Below are 16,064 nucleotides of genomic sequence, written 5' to 3'. Positions count from 1 at the left end.
CATTAAGAGATGCTACGAAAAATAGAAACAAGCTTAACAGTAATCTTTTTACAGAGGATGAGGTTTTGTTAGCATTATCAAAAATAAATGTTACAAAGGCAGTGGGTCCTGATAATTTTCATCCAAGGGTTTTAAAAGAACTTTGATCAGTGCTAACTGTCCCATTAACTGATCTGTCTAATCAGTCACTATTAACAGGAGCTGTCCCAGATGATTGGAGAATAGCAAATGTAATACATCTTCATAAAAAGGGCAGTAGAGAAGAATCTGGCAACTACAGGCCAGTTAGTTTAACTTCAGTAGTAGGGAAATTAATGGAAAGCCTCTTAAAAGAAATAATTATGACTTACATAAAGACAAGCAATTTAGAGGACCAAAATCAGCATGGTTTTACTTCAGGGAGATCATGTCAAACTAATCTAATTGACTTCTTTGATTATGTAACAAAAGTATTAGACAAGGGTGGAGCAGTTGATGTAGCATATCTATATTTCAGCAAAGCATTTGTAACAGAGTGGATGTTCCAGGGGGAGTAGACAAAATGAGAAGTGATATACAACAATTGGAGGATTGGACAAACGACTGGGATCTAAAGTTTAATACAGCAAAGTGTAAAATAATGCATTTAGGGAAGAAAAATCCAAATGTTAATTACAGACTCAATGACACTTTACTGACTGTTACAGAAGAGGAACAGGACTTGGGAATTATTATTTCAGATGATTTAAAACTTAGTAAACAATGTAGTAATGCAGCGAGTAAGGCTAGCAGAATGCTTGGATGTATTGGTAGAGGTATTTGCAGCAGAAATAGTAAGGTTCTTATGCCACTTTATAGATCATTAGTTAGGCCTCATCTTGAGTATTGTGTGCAGTTCTGGAGGCCATATCTTCAGAAGGATATTAACAAACTTGAATCTGTGCAAAGGAGGGCTAGCAAAATGGTACATGGTCTAAAAAATAAAACTTACCAGGATAGGCTCAATGACCTAAATATGTATAGCTTAGAGGAGAGAAGGGAAAGAGGTAATATGATAGCAACTTTTAAGTACATTAAAGGGTTTAGTAAAACTGAGGCTGTGGGTATTTTACATAAAATGGAAACTTCGAGAACAAGGGGTCATGATTTTAAGCTAAAGGGTAGTAGATTCAGGAGTAATTTGAGGAAGCACTTCTTTACAGAAAGAGTGATTGATTTATGGAATAAACTTCCTCAAGAGGTAGTAGCAACAAACACTGTGGGAGACTTTAAAAATGCATGGGACAAGCATAAGGCTATCCTACAAACTAAATAGGTTTGTACTGTTAGGCAATATCGGGCAGACTTGCTGGGCCTATGGCTCTTATCTGCCGTCAATATCTATGTTTCTATGTCTCTCTCCCTCTCTTTTGCTTTCTTTATCCCCCCTCTTTTGCTCTCTCCCCCTTTCTTTTGCTCTCTCCCCCCTTTCTTTTGCTGTCTCTCTCCCCCTCTCTTTTGCTCTCTCTATCCCCCCTCCTTTGCTTTCTCTCTTCCCCCTTTGTTTTGCTCTCTTCCCCCTCTCTTTTGCTGTCTCTCTCCCTCTCTTTTGCTGTCTCTCTATCCCCCTCTTTGGCTCTCTCTAAACCCCCTCTTTTGCTCTCCCTTCCCCTTGCTCTCTCTCTCCCCCCTCTCTTTTGCTCTCTCTCTCCCCCTCTCTATTGCTCTCTCTATCCCCCCTTTTTTGCTCTCTCTAGTCCCCTCTTTTGCTCTCTCTCTCTCCTTTCTTTTGCTCTCTTTTTTGCTCTATTTTGCTGTCTCTCTCCCCCTCTCTTTTGTTCTTTCTCTTCCACTCTCTTTTGATCTCTCTCTCCCCCCTCACTTATGCTCTCTCTCCCCCCTCTCTTTTGCTCTCTCTCTCCCCCCTCTATTTTGCTCTCTCTATCCCCCATCTTTTGCTCTCTCTATCCCCCCTCTTTTGCTCTCTCTCCTATCTTTTGCTCTATTTCTCCCCTCTGTTTTGCTGTCTCTCTCCCCTTCTCTTTTGCTCTTTCGCCCCCCTCTCTTTTGCTCTCTCTCTTCCCCTCTCTTATGCACTCTCTCTCCCCCTCTCTTTTGCTCTTTCTCCCCCCCTCTCTTTTGCTCTCTCCCCCCTCTCTTATGCTCTCTCTCTCTCTCCCCCTCTCTTGTGCTGTCTCTCTCTCCCCTCTCTTTTGCTCTCTTTATCCCCCCTCTTTTGCTCTCTCTATTCCCCCTCTTTTGCTCTCTCTCTCTCTCCCCTTTCTTTTGCTCTCTCTCCCCCTCTCTTTTGCTCTCTCTCCCCCCTCTCTTATGCTCTCTCTCTCTCTCCCCCTCTCTTATGCTCTTTCTCTCCCCATTTCTTTTGCTCTCTCTCTCCCCTCTCTTTTCTCCCCCTCTCTTTTGAGCTCTCTCTCCCCTCTCTTGCACTCTCCCTCCTCGCTTTTGTTCTCTCTCTCCCCCTCTCTTTTGCCCTCTCTCTCTCCCCTCCTCTCTTTGCCACCTTTCTTTCCCCCCTCTCGTTTGCACTCTCTCTCCCCTCTTTTGCTGTCTCTCTCCTTCTCTTTTTCTCTCTATCTGCCCTATTTTACTCTCTCTCCCCTTTCTTTTGCTTTCCGTCTCCCCTCTCTTTTGCTGTCCCTCTCCCTCTCTTTTGCTCTCTCTATCCCCCCTCTTTTGCTCTCTCTATCCCCCCTCTTTTGCTCTATCTCTATCCCCCCCTCTTTTGCTCTCTCTCTATCCCCCTCTCTCTCCCCTCTTTTGCGCTCTCCCCCCTCTCTTTTGCTCTCTCTACCCTCTCTTTTGCTCTCTCTCTCTCCTTTCTCCCCCTCTTTTGCTGTCTCCCTCTCTTTTGCTCTCTCTATTTCCCCTATTTTGCTCTCTCTCTCTCCCCTTTCTTTTGCTCTCCCTCCGCCTCTCTTTTGCTGTCTCTCTCCCTCTATCCCTCATCTTTTTCTCTCTCTCTATCCCCCCTATTTTGAGTTTTCTCTCTCCGTCCGCACGGCCCCACCCATCTCCGCCCACATCACACCCTGCCCACGGCACACCCGGCCCTGCCCGTGGCATGCCCGGCCCCGTCACGCACGTTCGGCCCAGGCCGGGTGTGTTTGTCCTTGCACTCTCTCTACTACGCATGACAGCTTCAGACAAACACACAGCCTTTTATATTATAGGATTTGTGTACGGAATCATGAAAACGTTCTAATATCTTACATCTCCCTATTCTTAATTTCAATATTTTCATAAACATTTTTAGCAATCAAACCTTTATATTTTTTAGCACCATCCACTTCCACTAAAGGATTCAGAAGACCAAAATTCACAGACTCTGCAATTTACAAGTTCTCATAATTAACCTTCACCTTCTTCTAGCAACATTTCTTCTGCTTCCAGATTATTCAAGACCTTCAAGTTTCAAAGAATCCATCTAGCTGTTGCTTTATTATATTTTTCTTTCATGTAATTAGCAAGAGTCCATGAGCTAGTGACGTATGGGATATACATTCCTACCAGGAGGGGCAAAGTTTCCCAAACCTTAAAATGCCTATAAATACACCCCTCACCACACCCACAATTCAGTTTTACAAACTTTGCCTCCTATGGAGGTGGTGAAGTAAGTTTGTGCTTGATTCTACGTTGATATGCGCTCCGCAGCAAGTTGGGGCCCGGTTTTCCTCTCAGCGTGCAGTGAATGTCAGAGGGATGTGAGGAGAGTATTGCCTATTTGAATTCAATGATCTCCTTCTACGGGGTCTATATCATAGGTTCTCTGTTATCGGTCGTGGAGATTCATCTCTTACCTCCCTTTTCAGATCGACGATATACTCTTATATATATATACCATTACCTCTGCTGATTTTCGTTTCAGTACTGGTTTGGCTTTCTACAAACATGTAGATGAGTGTCCTGGGGTAAGTAAGTCTTATTTTCTGTGACACTCTAAAGCTATGGTTGGGCACTTTTTTATAAAGTTCTAAATATATGTATTCAAACATTTATTTGCCTTGACTCAGGATGTTCAACATTCCTTTTTTTCAGACAGTCAGTTTCATATTTGGGATAATGCATTTGAATCAATCATTTTTTCTTACCTTAAAAAATTTGACTTTTTCCCTGTGGGCTGTTAGGCTCGCGGGGGCTGAAAATGCTTCATTTTATTGCGTCATTCTTGGCGCGGACTTTTTTGGCGCAAAAAATCTTTTCTGTTTCCGGCGTCATACGTGTCGCCGGAAGTTGCGACATTTTTTCATTTGCGCCAAAAATGTCGGCGTTCCGGATGTGGCGTCATTTTTGGCGCCAAAAGTATTTAGGCGCAAAATAATGTGGGCGTCTTATTTGGCGCTAAAAAAATATGGGCGTCGCTTTTGTCTCCACATTATTTAAGTCTCATTATTTATTGCTTCTGGTTGCTAGAAGCTTGTTCACTGGCATTTTTTTCCCATTCCTGAAACTGTCATTTAAGGAATTTGATCAATTTTGCTTTATATGTTGTTTTTTTCTATTACATATTGCAAGATGTTCCACGTTGCAACTGAGTCAGAAGATACTTCAGGAAAATCACTGCCCGGTGCTGGAGCTACCAAGCTAAGTGTATCTGCTATAAACTTTTGGTATCTGTTTCTCCAGCTGTTGTTTGTATTGCATGTCATGACAAACTTATTAATGCAGATAAAAATTTCCTTTAGTACTGTTACATTACCTGTTGCTGTTCCGTCAACATCTAATTTTCAGAGTGTTCCTGATAACATAAGAGATTTTATTTTTTAAATCCATTAAGAAGGCTATGTCTGTTATTTCTCCTTCTAGTTTACATAAAAGTCTTTTAAAACTTCTCTTTTTTCAGATGAATTTTTAAAATGAACATCACCATTCTGATACTGATAAATGGTTCTTCTGGTTCAGAAGTTTCTGTCTCAGAGGTTGATGCTGATAAATCTTTGTATTTGTTCAAGATGGAATTTATTCGTTCTTTATTTAAAGAAGTATTAATTGCATTAGAAATAGAGGATTCTGGTCCTCTTGATACTAAATCTAAACATTTAAATAAGGTTTTTAAATCTCATGTAGTTATTCCAGAAGTGTTTAATCTCCCTGATGCTATTTCTGAAGTAATTTCCAGGGAATGAAATAATTTGGGTAATTCTTTTACTCCTTCTAAACGTTTAAGCAATTATATCCTGTGCCATCTGACAGATTAGAGTTTTTTGGGACAAAAATCCCTAAGGTTATGGGGCTGTCTCTACTCCTGCTAAATGTACTACTATTCCTACGGCAGATAGTACTTCATTTAAGGATCCTTTAGATAGGAAAATTGAATCCTTTCTAAGAAAAGCTTACTTATGTTCAGGTAATCTTCTTAGACCTGCTATATTTTTAGCGGATGTTGCTGCAGCTTCAACTTTTTGGTTAGAAGCTTTAGCGCAACAAGTAACAGATCATAACTTTATAGCATTATTATTATTCTATAACATGCTAATAATTTTATTGGTGATACCATCTTTTGATATCATTAGAGTTGATGTCAGGTATATGTCTCTAGCTATTTTAGCTAGAAAAGCTTTATGGATTAAACTTGGAATGCTGATATGTCTTCTAAGTCAACTTTACTTTCCCTTTCTTTCCAGGGTAATAAATTATTATCTCAGCTGTTTCTGGAAGGAAGGGAACTTTTTTACCAAAGGATAAAAAATCTAAGGTAAATTTAGGTCTAATAATCTTTTTCGTTCCTTTCCTCACAACAAGGAACAAAAGCCTGATCCTTCATTCTCAGGAGCGGTATCAGTTTGGAAACTATTTCCAGTTTGGAATATATCCAAGCCTTATAGAAACCTATAGCCAGCTCCTAAGTACCCATGAAGGTGCGGCCCTTATTCCAGCTCAGCTGGTATGGGGCAGATTACGTTTTCTTCAAAGAAATTTGGATCAATTTCGTTCTCAATCTCTGGTTTCAGAACATTGTTTCAGAAAGGTTCAGAATTGGCTTCAAGTTAAGGCCTCCTGCTAAGAGATTTTTTACTTTCCCGTGTCCCAGTTAACACAGCAAAGGCTCAGCATTTCTGAAATGTGTTTCAGATCTAGAGTTGGCTGGAGTAATTATGCCAGTTCCAGTTCTGGAACAGGGGCTGGGGTTTTATTTTGTCTCTTCATTGTACCAAAGAAGGTCAATTCCTTCAGACCAGTTCCGGATCTTTCAATATTGAATCGTTATGTAAGGATACCAACATTCAAGATGGTAACTGTAGGACTATCCTGCCTTTTGTTTAGCAAGGGCATTATATGTCTACAATAGATTTACAGGATGCGTATCTGCATATTCCGATTCATCCAGATCACTTTTAGTGTCTGAGATTCTCTTTTTAGACAAGCATTACCAGTTTTGTGGCTCTACCGTTTGGCCTAGCCTCAGTTCCGAGAATTTTTTTCAAATGTTCTCGGTGCCCTTCTTTCTGTAATCAGAGATCAGGGTTTTGGTATGTCCTTATTTGGACGATATCTTGGTACTTGCTCAGTCTTCTCATTTTCGAAGAATCTCATACGAATCGACTTGTGTTGTTTCTTCAAGTTCATGGTTGGAGGATCAATTTACCAATCAGTTCATTGATTCCTCAGACAAGGGTAACCTTTTAAGGTTTCTAGATAGATTCAGTGTCTATGACGTTGTCCTTGTCAGACAAGAGAAGTTTAACATTGATCAGCTTGTCAAAACCTTCAGTCACAATCATTCCCTTTGGTAGCCTTATGCATGGAAATTTTAGGTCTTAGGACTGCCGCATCAGATGCGATCTTCTTTGCTCGTTTTCACATGCGACCTCTTCAGCTCTGTATGCTGAACCAATGGTGCAGGGATTACTCAAAGATATCTCAATTAATATCTTTAAACCGATTATACGACACTCTCTGACATGGTGGACAGATCACCATCGTTTAGTTCAGGGGGCTTCTTTGTTCTTCCGACCTGGACTATAATCTCAACAGATGCAAGTCTTACAGGTTGGGGAGCTGTGTGGGGGTATCTGACGGCACAAGGGGTTTGGGAATCTCAGGAGGTGAGATTTCCGATCAATATTTTGGAACTCCGTGCAATTTTCAGAGCTCTTCAGTCTTGGCCTCTTCTGAAGAGAGAGTTGTTCATTTGTTTTCAGATAGACAATATCACAACTGTGGCATACATCAATCAATTTTGGTTTGGGCGGAATCCAGCTCCTGTCTAATCTCTGCGGTTCATATCCCAGGTATGGACAATTGGAAAGCGGATTATCTCAGTCGCCAAACGTTGCACCTGGGCGAATGGTCTCTTCACCCAGAGGTTTTTCCTCAGATTGTTCAAATGTGGGAACTCCCAGAAATAGATCTGATGGCTTCTCATCTAAACAAGAAACTTCCCTGGTATCTGTCCGGATCCCGGGATCCTCGGGCGGAGGCAGTGGATGCATTATCTCTTCCTTACAAGTGTCATCCTGCCTATATCTTTCCGCCTCTAGTTCTTCTTCCAAGGGTATTCTCCAATATTCTAAAGGAATGCTCGTTTGTCCTGCTGGTAGCTCCAGCATGGCCTCACAGGTTTTGGTATGCGGATCTTGTCCGAATGGCCTCTTGCCAGCTGTGGACTCTTCCGTTAAGACCAGTCTTTCTGTCTCAAGGTTCTTTTTTTCCATCAGGATCTCAAAACCTTAATTTTAAGGTATGGAGTTTGAACGCTTGATTCTTGGTCAAAGAGGTTTCTCTGACTCTGTGATTGATACTATGTGACAGGCTCGTAAATCTGTATCTAGAGAGATATATTATAGAGTCTGGAAGACTTATATTTCTTAGTGTCTTTCTCATCTTTTTTCTTGGCATTCTTTTTAAATACCGAGAATTTTACAGTTTCTTCAGGATGGTTTAGATAAAGGTTTGTCCGCAAGTTCCTTGAAAGACAAATCTCTGCTCTTTCTGTTCTTTTTCACAGAAGGATTGCTAATCTTCCTGATATTCATTGTTTTGTACAACCTGTGGTTCGTATAAAACCTGTCATTAAGTCAATTTCTCCTCCTTGGAGTTTGAATTTGGTTCTGGGGGCTCTTCAAGCTCCTCCTTTTGAACCCATGTATTCTTTGGTCGTTATATTACTTTCTTGGAAAGTTTTGTTTCTTTTGGTCATCTCTTCTGCCAGAAGAGTCTCCGAATTATCTACTCTTTTTTGTGAGTCTCCTTTTCTGATTTTGCATCAGGATAAGGCGGTGCTGCGAACTTCTTTTGAATTTTTTTTACCTAAGGTTGTGAATTCTAACAACATTAGTAGAGAAATTGTGGTTCCTTCATTATGTCCTAATCCTATGAATTCTAAGGAGAAATCATTGCATTCTTTGGATGCTGTTAGAGCTTTGTAATATTATGTTGAAGCTACTAAGTCTTTCCGAAAGACTTCTAGTCTATTTGTCATCTTTTCCGGTTCTAGAAAAGGCCAGAAAGCTTCTGCCATTTCTTTGGCATCTTGGTTGAAATCTTTATTTCATCATGCCTATGTTGAGTCGGGTAACACTCCGCCTCAAAGGATTACAGCTCATTCTACTAGGTCAGTTTCTACTTCCTGGGCGTTTAGGAATGAAGCTTCGGTTGATCAGATTTGCAAAGCAGCAACTTGGTTCTCTTTGCATGCTTTTACTAAATTCTACCATTTTGATGTGTTTTCTTCTTCTGAAGCAGTTTTTGGTAGAAACGTACTTCAGGCAGTGGTTTCAGTTTGAATCTTCTGCTTATGTTTTTTCATTAAAATTTTATTCTGGGTGTGGATTATTTTCAGCAGGAATTGGCTGTCTTTATTTTATCCCTCCCTCTCTAGTGACTCTTGCGTGGAAAGATCCACATCTTGGGTAATCATTATCCCATACGTCACTAGCTCATGGACTCTTGCTAATTACATGAAAGAAAACATAATTTATGTAAGAACGTACCTGATAAATTCATTTCTTTCATATTAGCAAGAGTCCATGAGGCCCGCCCTTTTTTGTGGTGGTTTTGATTTTTTTGTATAAAGCACAGTTATTCCAATTCCTTATTTTATATGCTTTCGCACTTTTTTCTTATCACCCCACTTCTTGGCTATTCGTTAAACTGAATTGTGGGTGTGGTGAGGGGTGTATTTATAGGCATTTTAAGGTTTGGGAAACTTTGCCCCTCCTGGTAGGAATGTATATCCCATACGTCACTAGCTCATGGACTCTTGCTAATATGAAAGAAATGAATTTTTCAGGTAAGTTCTTACATAAATTATGTTTTTCAGTGTTTTGTTCTCCTAATTTTGTTTGTTTTTACCTTGAATTGTCTTTCTATTTTCTCACAACAAACAGAAAAGAGGGAGACTGACTGTTTACTGGACACTTCAAAGTTCTGGGACCTTGTGATTGGTCGCTCTAATATCTGACCACTTCAACAAAAATTTAATTGGTCGATGGTTTTGTCTATGCATTTTTTTCTTTTGTTTATATGCTTTAAAAGGCTGTTTGAGCAGTAAAGACAAATATATAGCAACATATTTGTCTCTTTAATAGATTAAATATTATACTCTCACAAAGATAAGATAATTGGAATTTCATGAGTACTATCATGTTGAAGGTACACAACGTTATACAAATTCTCCATTACCTCAATTAATTTTACATCTGTGTTTTGTCAACTACAAGTTTGTAGTTAACAATGTAAGTTCCTGAAGCAAAGCTTTAAAACTATACACTAACTTTATGCTGAGTTACACACCTATACACACATCTAGAGGAACAACAAATCTATGCATTAGCTCAGGAGTTACTAATGGTGTATTCCGGGCTTTACATACACCAATAAGACAATCCTATATTATCTTCTTATGATAAATATTGGGGCTAAAATATGCTCCGGAAGTGTTGGTTACACCCTTTCTACCCTCTTTCAAGTTCTTTCAATTCACCGTATTGGTGAAGCTAGAACAGCACAAATCAGCCGGAAAGCCACATATTAACAGCTTTCTAATGGATTGGAATTTAATTGAATTATAAATAATTTGTGAAAAGACTTGCAAGAAACTTTACAAAGCACCTTTAATGGTTTAGAATAATCCTCTATTATTTGAATAAGTAATGAAATTACAAACTTCTTACACGTTAAACATTATAATTGCAGTAGATTATACTTGTGTTGTTCAAAAAACTGAAATAACAAATATTTAGCTATACCTGCATTTAAAAGGATATTTTCACTATAATTAAATTATTTTTCCTTGAAATATGTGATACATAAACTGTTAGAGCTCTTTATTATTGCACTGCTACTTGCATATGACTATTTTGTTATTGCACTTTTATGTCTCTTTAAAATATGGACATCTATATCCTACCAGTCTGTGGAAATTAACAACATTATAGGCAAAAAAAAACTTGTAAAAGACTGTATTGTTATAGGTTGGAAGCTCTGTCCTGCCTAAACTTACTTCTATCCTTCAAGTCAAATGTCAGAGTGAAACCATAGACTGCCACAGCTCCACTTAAGACACATCCTCCTGTACATGACCCATCCCATTGGTCACTGCTCCGCCCACAAAATACAAAAGTCTCCCTCACCTCCCAGTCCTGGAAAGCTTCCTGGAAATATTGGGAGGTATAAGACTGGGAAAGGGCTTTCCTTTAGTTAGAACTACCATTCATGCCTCAGATGTGGCATTAATATACTAAAGTTTATTAATGACCACTTTGCAGTGGCTGCTGGTAGAGGAGTTTGACGGGTGAAACTTAATCAATGATCAGATGTTCAAACATCCATCTTTCTATAACAAAAGTCTCCAATCTAAACAGAAATAAGTCTCCAATCTAAACAGAAAGTAAAACAGAAGTGATACTTGTTGGAACAATTGATGATCAACGATTAGACTGTATCAATTTATGGTCATATTTCATTGAGTTCATATGCTTTAATTAGCAGTTATAAGAAAAGAATAGATTTATTGTGAGAAAACATATGTAAATAGTGAAACAGATATCACTATGTTGTTACTCTGGCTCTAACAGTAGCAAAAAGCATCCAGACCAGGGGTGGAAATCCATTACATGCATCAAACAGACCGGTTATATTCATCTCCATTCATCCTGCAGCCTATAAGTTATTGCAATGCATGCATAATCCACATTCACTAAACGTGAGAAGTACAAATGCATACTGGGGTACACAGGGAGATGAGCAAGGGCACTGATAGATCCAGCAGCCAAAAGGAAGCCAGCAAATGAAATTCCTACCAAAACTCTTACTGACGTCAATGAAAAGTAAAGAACAAGATCATGCATCAGATATATATGTGTATATCTGTATGAATGTGTATGTTTGTATGTGTTAAATGTTTTAAACATATATTTCAATAGTTAAAGGGACAGTCTACACCAGAATTTTTATTGTTTAAAAAGATAGATAACATAATTTATGCTTACCTGATAAATGTATTTCTCTTGTAGTGTATCCAGTCCACGGATCATCCATTACTTATGGGATATTAACTCCTCCCCAACAGGAAGTGCAAGAGGATTCACCCAGCAGAGCTGCTATATAGCTCCTCCCTAACTGCCATTACCAGTCATTCGACCGAAAACATGCAGAGAAAGGAAAACCATAGGGTGCAGTGGTGACTGTAGTTTAATGGAAAAATTACCTGCCTTAAAGTGACAGGGCGGGCCGTGGACTGGATACACTACAAGAGAAATAAATTTATCAGGTAAGCATAAATTATGTTTTCTCTTGTTAAGTGTATCCAGTCCACGGATCATCCATTACTTATGGGATACCAATACCAAAGCTAAAGTACACGGATGACGGGAGGGACAGGCAGGCTCTTTATACGGAAGGAACCACTGCCTGAAGAACCTTTCTCCCAAAAACAGCCTCCGAAGAAGCAAAAGTGTCAAATTTGTAAAATTTGGAAAAAGTATGAAGAGAAGACCAAGTTGCAGCCTTGCAAATCTGTTCAACAGAAGCCTCATTCTTAAAGGCCCAAGTGGAAGCCACAGCTCTAGTAGAATGTGCTGTAATTCTTTCAGGAGGCTGCTGTCCAGCAGTCTCATAGGCTAACCGTATTATGCTACGAAGCCAAAAGGAGAGAGAGGTAGCCGAAGCTTTTTGACCTCTCCTCTGACCAGAATAAACGACAAACAGGGAAGACGTTTGTCGAAAATCCTTAGTTGCCTGTAGATAAAATTTCAGGGCACGGACTACATCTAGATTGTGTAGCAGACGTTCCTTTTTCGAAGAAGGATTAGGACACAAAGATGTAACCACAATCTCTTGATTGATATTCCTGTTAGTGACCACCTTAGGTAGGAACCCAGGTTTAGTACGCAGAACTACCTTGTCTGAATGAAAAATCAGATAAGGAGAATCACAATGTAAGGCAGATAACTCAGAGACTCTTCGAGCCGAGGAAATCGCCATTAAAAACAGAACTTTCCAAGATAACAACTTGATATCAATGGAATGAAGGGGTTCAAACGGAACCCCCTGTAAAACATTAAGAACTAAGTTCAAACTCCATGGTGGAGCAACAGTTTTAAACACAGGCTTGATCCTAGCTAAAGCCTGACAAAAAGCTTGAACGTCCGGAACTTCTGACAGACGTTTGTGTAAAAGAATGGACAGAGCTGAAATCTGTCCCTTTAAGGAACTAGCGGATAAACCCTTTTCTAAACCTTCTTGTAGAAAAGACAATATCCTCGGAATCCTAACCTTACTCCATGAGTAACTCTTGGATTCGCACCAATATAAGTATTTGCGCCATATCTTATGGTAAATCTTTCTGGTAACAGGCTTCCTAGCCTGTATTAAGGTATCAATAACTGACTCAGAAAAACCACGTTTTGATAAAATCAAGCGTTCAATTTCCAAGCAGTCAGCTTCAGAGAAATTAGATTTTGATGTTTGAAGGGACCCTGGATCAGAAGGTCCTGTTTCAGAGGTAGCGACCAAGGTGGACAGGATGACATGTCCACTAGATCTGCATACCAAGTCCTGCGTGGCCATGCAGGCGTTATTAGAATCACTGATGCTCTCTCCTGTTTGATTCTGGCAATCAATCGAGGAAGCATCGGGAAGGGTGGAAACACATAAGCCATCCCGAAGGTCCAAGGTGCTGTCAAAGCATCTATCAGAACCGCTCCCGGATCCCTGGATCTGGACCCGTAACGAGGAAGCTTGGCGTTCTGTCGAGACGCCATGAGATCTATCTCTGGTTTGCCCCAACGTCGAAGTATTTGGGCAAAGACCTCCGGATGAAGTTCCCACTCCCCCGGATGAAAAGTCTGACGACTTAAGAAATCCGCCTCCCAGTTCTCCACTCCCGGGATGTGGATTGCTGACAGGTGGCAAGAGTGAGACTCTGCCCAGCGAATTATCTTTGATACTTCCATCATTGCTAGGGAGCTTCTTGTCCCTCCCTGATGGTTGATGTAAGCTACAGTCATGATGTTGTCCGACTGAAACCTGATGAACCCCCGAGTTGTTAACTGGGGCCAAGCCAGAAGGGCATTGAGAACTGCTCTCAATTCCAGAATGTTTATTGGTAGGAGACTCTCCTCCTGATTCCATTGTCCCTGAGCCTTCAGAGAATTCCAGACAGCACCCCAACCTAGTAGGCTGGCGTCTGTTGTTACAATTGTCCAGTCCGGCCTGCTGAATGGCATCCCCCTGGACAGATGTGGCCGAGAAAGCCACCATAGAAGAGAATTTCTGGTCTCTTGATCCAGATTCAGAGTAGGGGACAAGTCTGAGTAATCCCCATTCCACTGACTTAGCATGCACAATTGCAGCGGTCTGAGATGTAGACGTGCAAAGGGTACTATGTCCATTGCTGCTACCATTAAGCCGATCACCTCCATGCATTGAGCTACTGACGGGTGTTGAATGGAATGAAGGACACGGCATGCATTTTGAAGCTTTGTTAACCTGTCTTCTGTCAGGTAAATCTTCATTTCTACAGAATCTATAAGAGTCCCCAAGAAGGGAACTCTTGTGAGTGGAAAGAGAGAACTCTTCTTTTCGTTCACCTTCCATCCATGCGACCTTAGAAATGCCAGTACTAACTCTGTATGAGACTTGGCAGTTTGAAAGCTTGAAGCTTGTATCAGAATGTCGTCTAGGTACGGAGCTACCACAATTCCTCGCAGTCTTAGTACCGCCAGAAGAGCACACAGAACCTTTGTGAAGATTCTCGGAGCCGTAGCCAATCCGAATGGAAGAGCTACAAACTGGTAATGCCTGTCTAGAAAGGCAAACCTTAGATACCGGTAATGATCTTTGTGAATCGGTATGTGAAGGTAAGCATCCTTTAAATCCACTGTGGTCATGTACTGACCCTTTTGGATCATGGGTAAAATTGTCCGAATAGTTTCCATTTTGAACGATGGAACTCTTAGGAATTTGTTTAGGATCTTTAAATCCAAGATTGGCCTGAAAGTTCCCTCTTTTTTGGGAACCACAAACAGATTTGAGTAAAACCCTTGTCCTTGTTCCGACCGCGGAACCGGATGGATCACTCCCATTAATAAAAGATCTTGTACGCAGCGTAGAAACGCCTCTTTCTTTATTTGGTTTGTTGACAACCTTGACAGATGAAATCTCCCTCTTGGGGGAGAGAATTTGAAGTCTAGAAGGTATCCCTGAGATATGATCTCTAACGCCCAGGGATCCTGGACATCTCTTGCCCAAGCCTGGGCGAAGAGAGAAAGTCTGCCCCCCACTAGATCCGTTCCCGGATCGGGGGCCCTCGATTCATGCTGTCTTAGGGGCAGCAGCAGGTTTCCTGGCCTGCTTGCCCTTGTTCCAGGACTGGTTAGGTCTGCAGCCTTGTCTGTAGCGAGCAACAGCTCCTTCCTGTTTTGGTGCAGAGGAAGTTGATGCTGCTCCTGCTTTGAAATTACGAAAGGAACGAAAATTAGACTGTCTAGCCTTAGGTTTGGCTCTGTCTTGAGGCAGGGCATGGCCTTTACCTCCTGTAATGTCAGCGATAATTTCTTTCAACCCGGGCCCGAATAAGGTCTGCCCTTTGAAAGGTATATTAAGCAATTTAGATTTAGAAGTAACGTCAGCTGACCAGGATTTTAGCCACAGTGCTCTGCGTGCCTGAATGGCGAATCCGGAATTCTTAGCCGTAAGTTTAGTTAAATGTACTACGGCATCTGAAATAAATGAGTTAGCTAACTTAAGGGCTTTAAGCTTGTGTGTAATCTCATCTAATGGAGCTGATTCAAGTGTCTCTTCCAGAGACTCAAACCAAAATGCTGCTGCAGCCGTGACAGGCGCAATGCATGCAAGAGGTTGCAATATAAAACCTTGTTGAACAAACATTTTCTTAAGGTAACCCTCTAACTTTTTATCCATTGGATCTGAAAAGGCACAGCTATCCTCCACCGGGATAGTGGTACGCTTAGCTAAAGTAGAAACTGCTCCCTCCACCTTAGGGACCGTTTGCCATAAGTCCCGTGTGGTGGCGTCTATTGGAAACATCTTTCTAAATATCGGAGGGGGTGAGAACGGCACACCGGGTCTATCCCACTCCTTAGTAACAATTTCAGTAAGTCTCTTAGGTATAGGAAAAACGTCAGTACTCGCCGGTACCGCAAAATATTTATCCAACCTACACATTTTCTCTGGTATTGCAACTGTGTTACAATCATTCAGAGCCGCTAACACCTCCCCTAGTAATACACGGAGGTTTTCCAGCTTAAATTTAAAATTTGAAATATCTGAATCCAGTTTGTTTGGATCAGAACCGTCACCCGCAGAATGAAGCTCTCCGTCCTCATGTTCTGCAAATTGTGACGCAGTGTCTGACATGGCCCTAATATTATCAGCGCACTCTGTTCTCACCCCAGAGTGATCACGCTTACCTCTTAGTTCTGGTAATTTAGCCAAAACTTCAGTCATAACAGTAGCCATATCCTGTAATGTGATTTGTAATGGCCGCCCAGATGTACTCGGCGCTACAATATCACGCACCTCCCGAGCGGGAGATGCAGGTACTGACACGTGAGGCGAGTTAGTCGGCATAACTCTCCCCTCGTTGTTTGGTGAAATATGTTCAATTTGTACAGATTGACTTT

This window comes from Bombina bombina, chromosome 3 (genome assembly GCF_027579735.1).
Source record: "Bombina bombina isolate aBomBom1 chromosome 3, aBomBom1.pri, whole genome shotgun sequence".
In the NCBI taxonomy this organism is placed as follows: Eukaryota; Metazoa; Chordata; class Amphibia; order Anura; family Bombinatoridae; genus Bombina; species Bombina bombina.
This window is presented reverse-complemented; position numbering follows the sequence as displayed.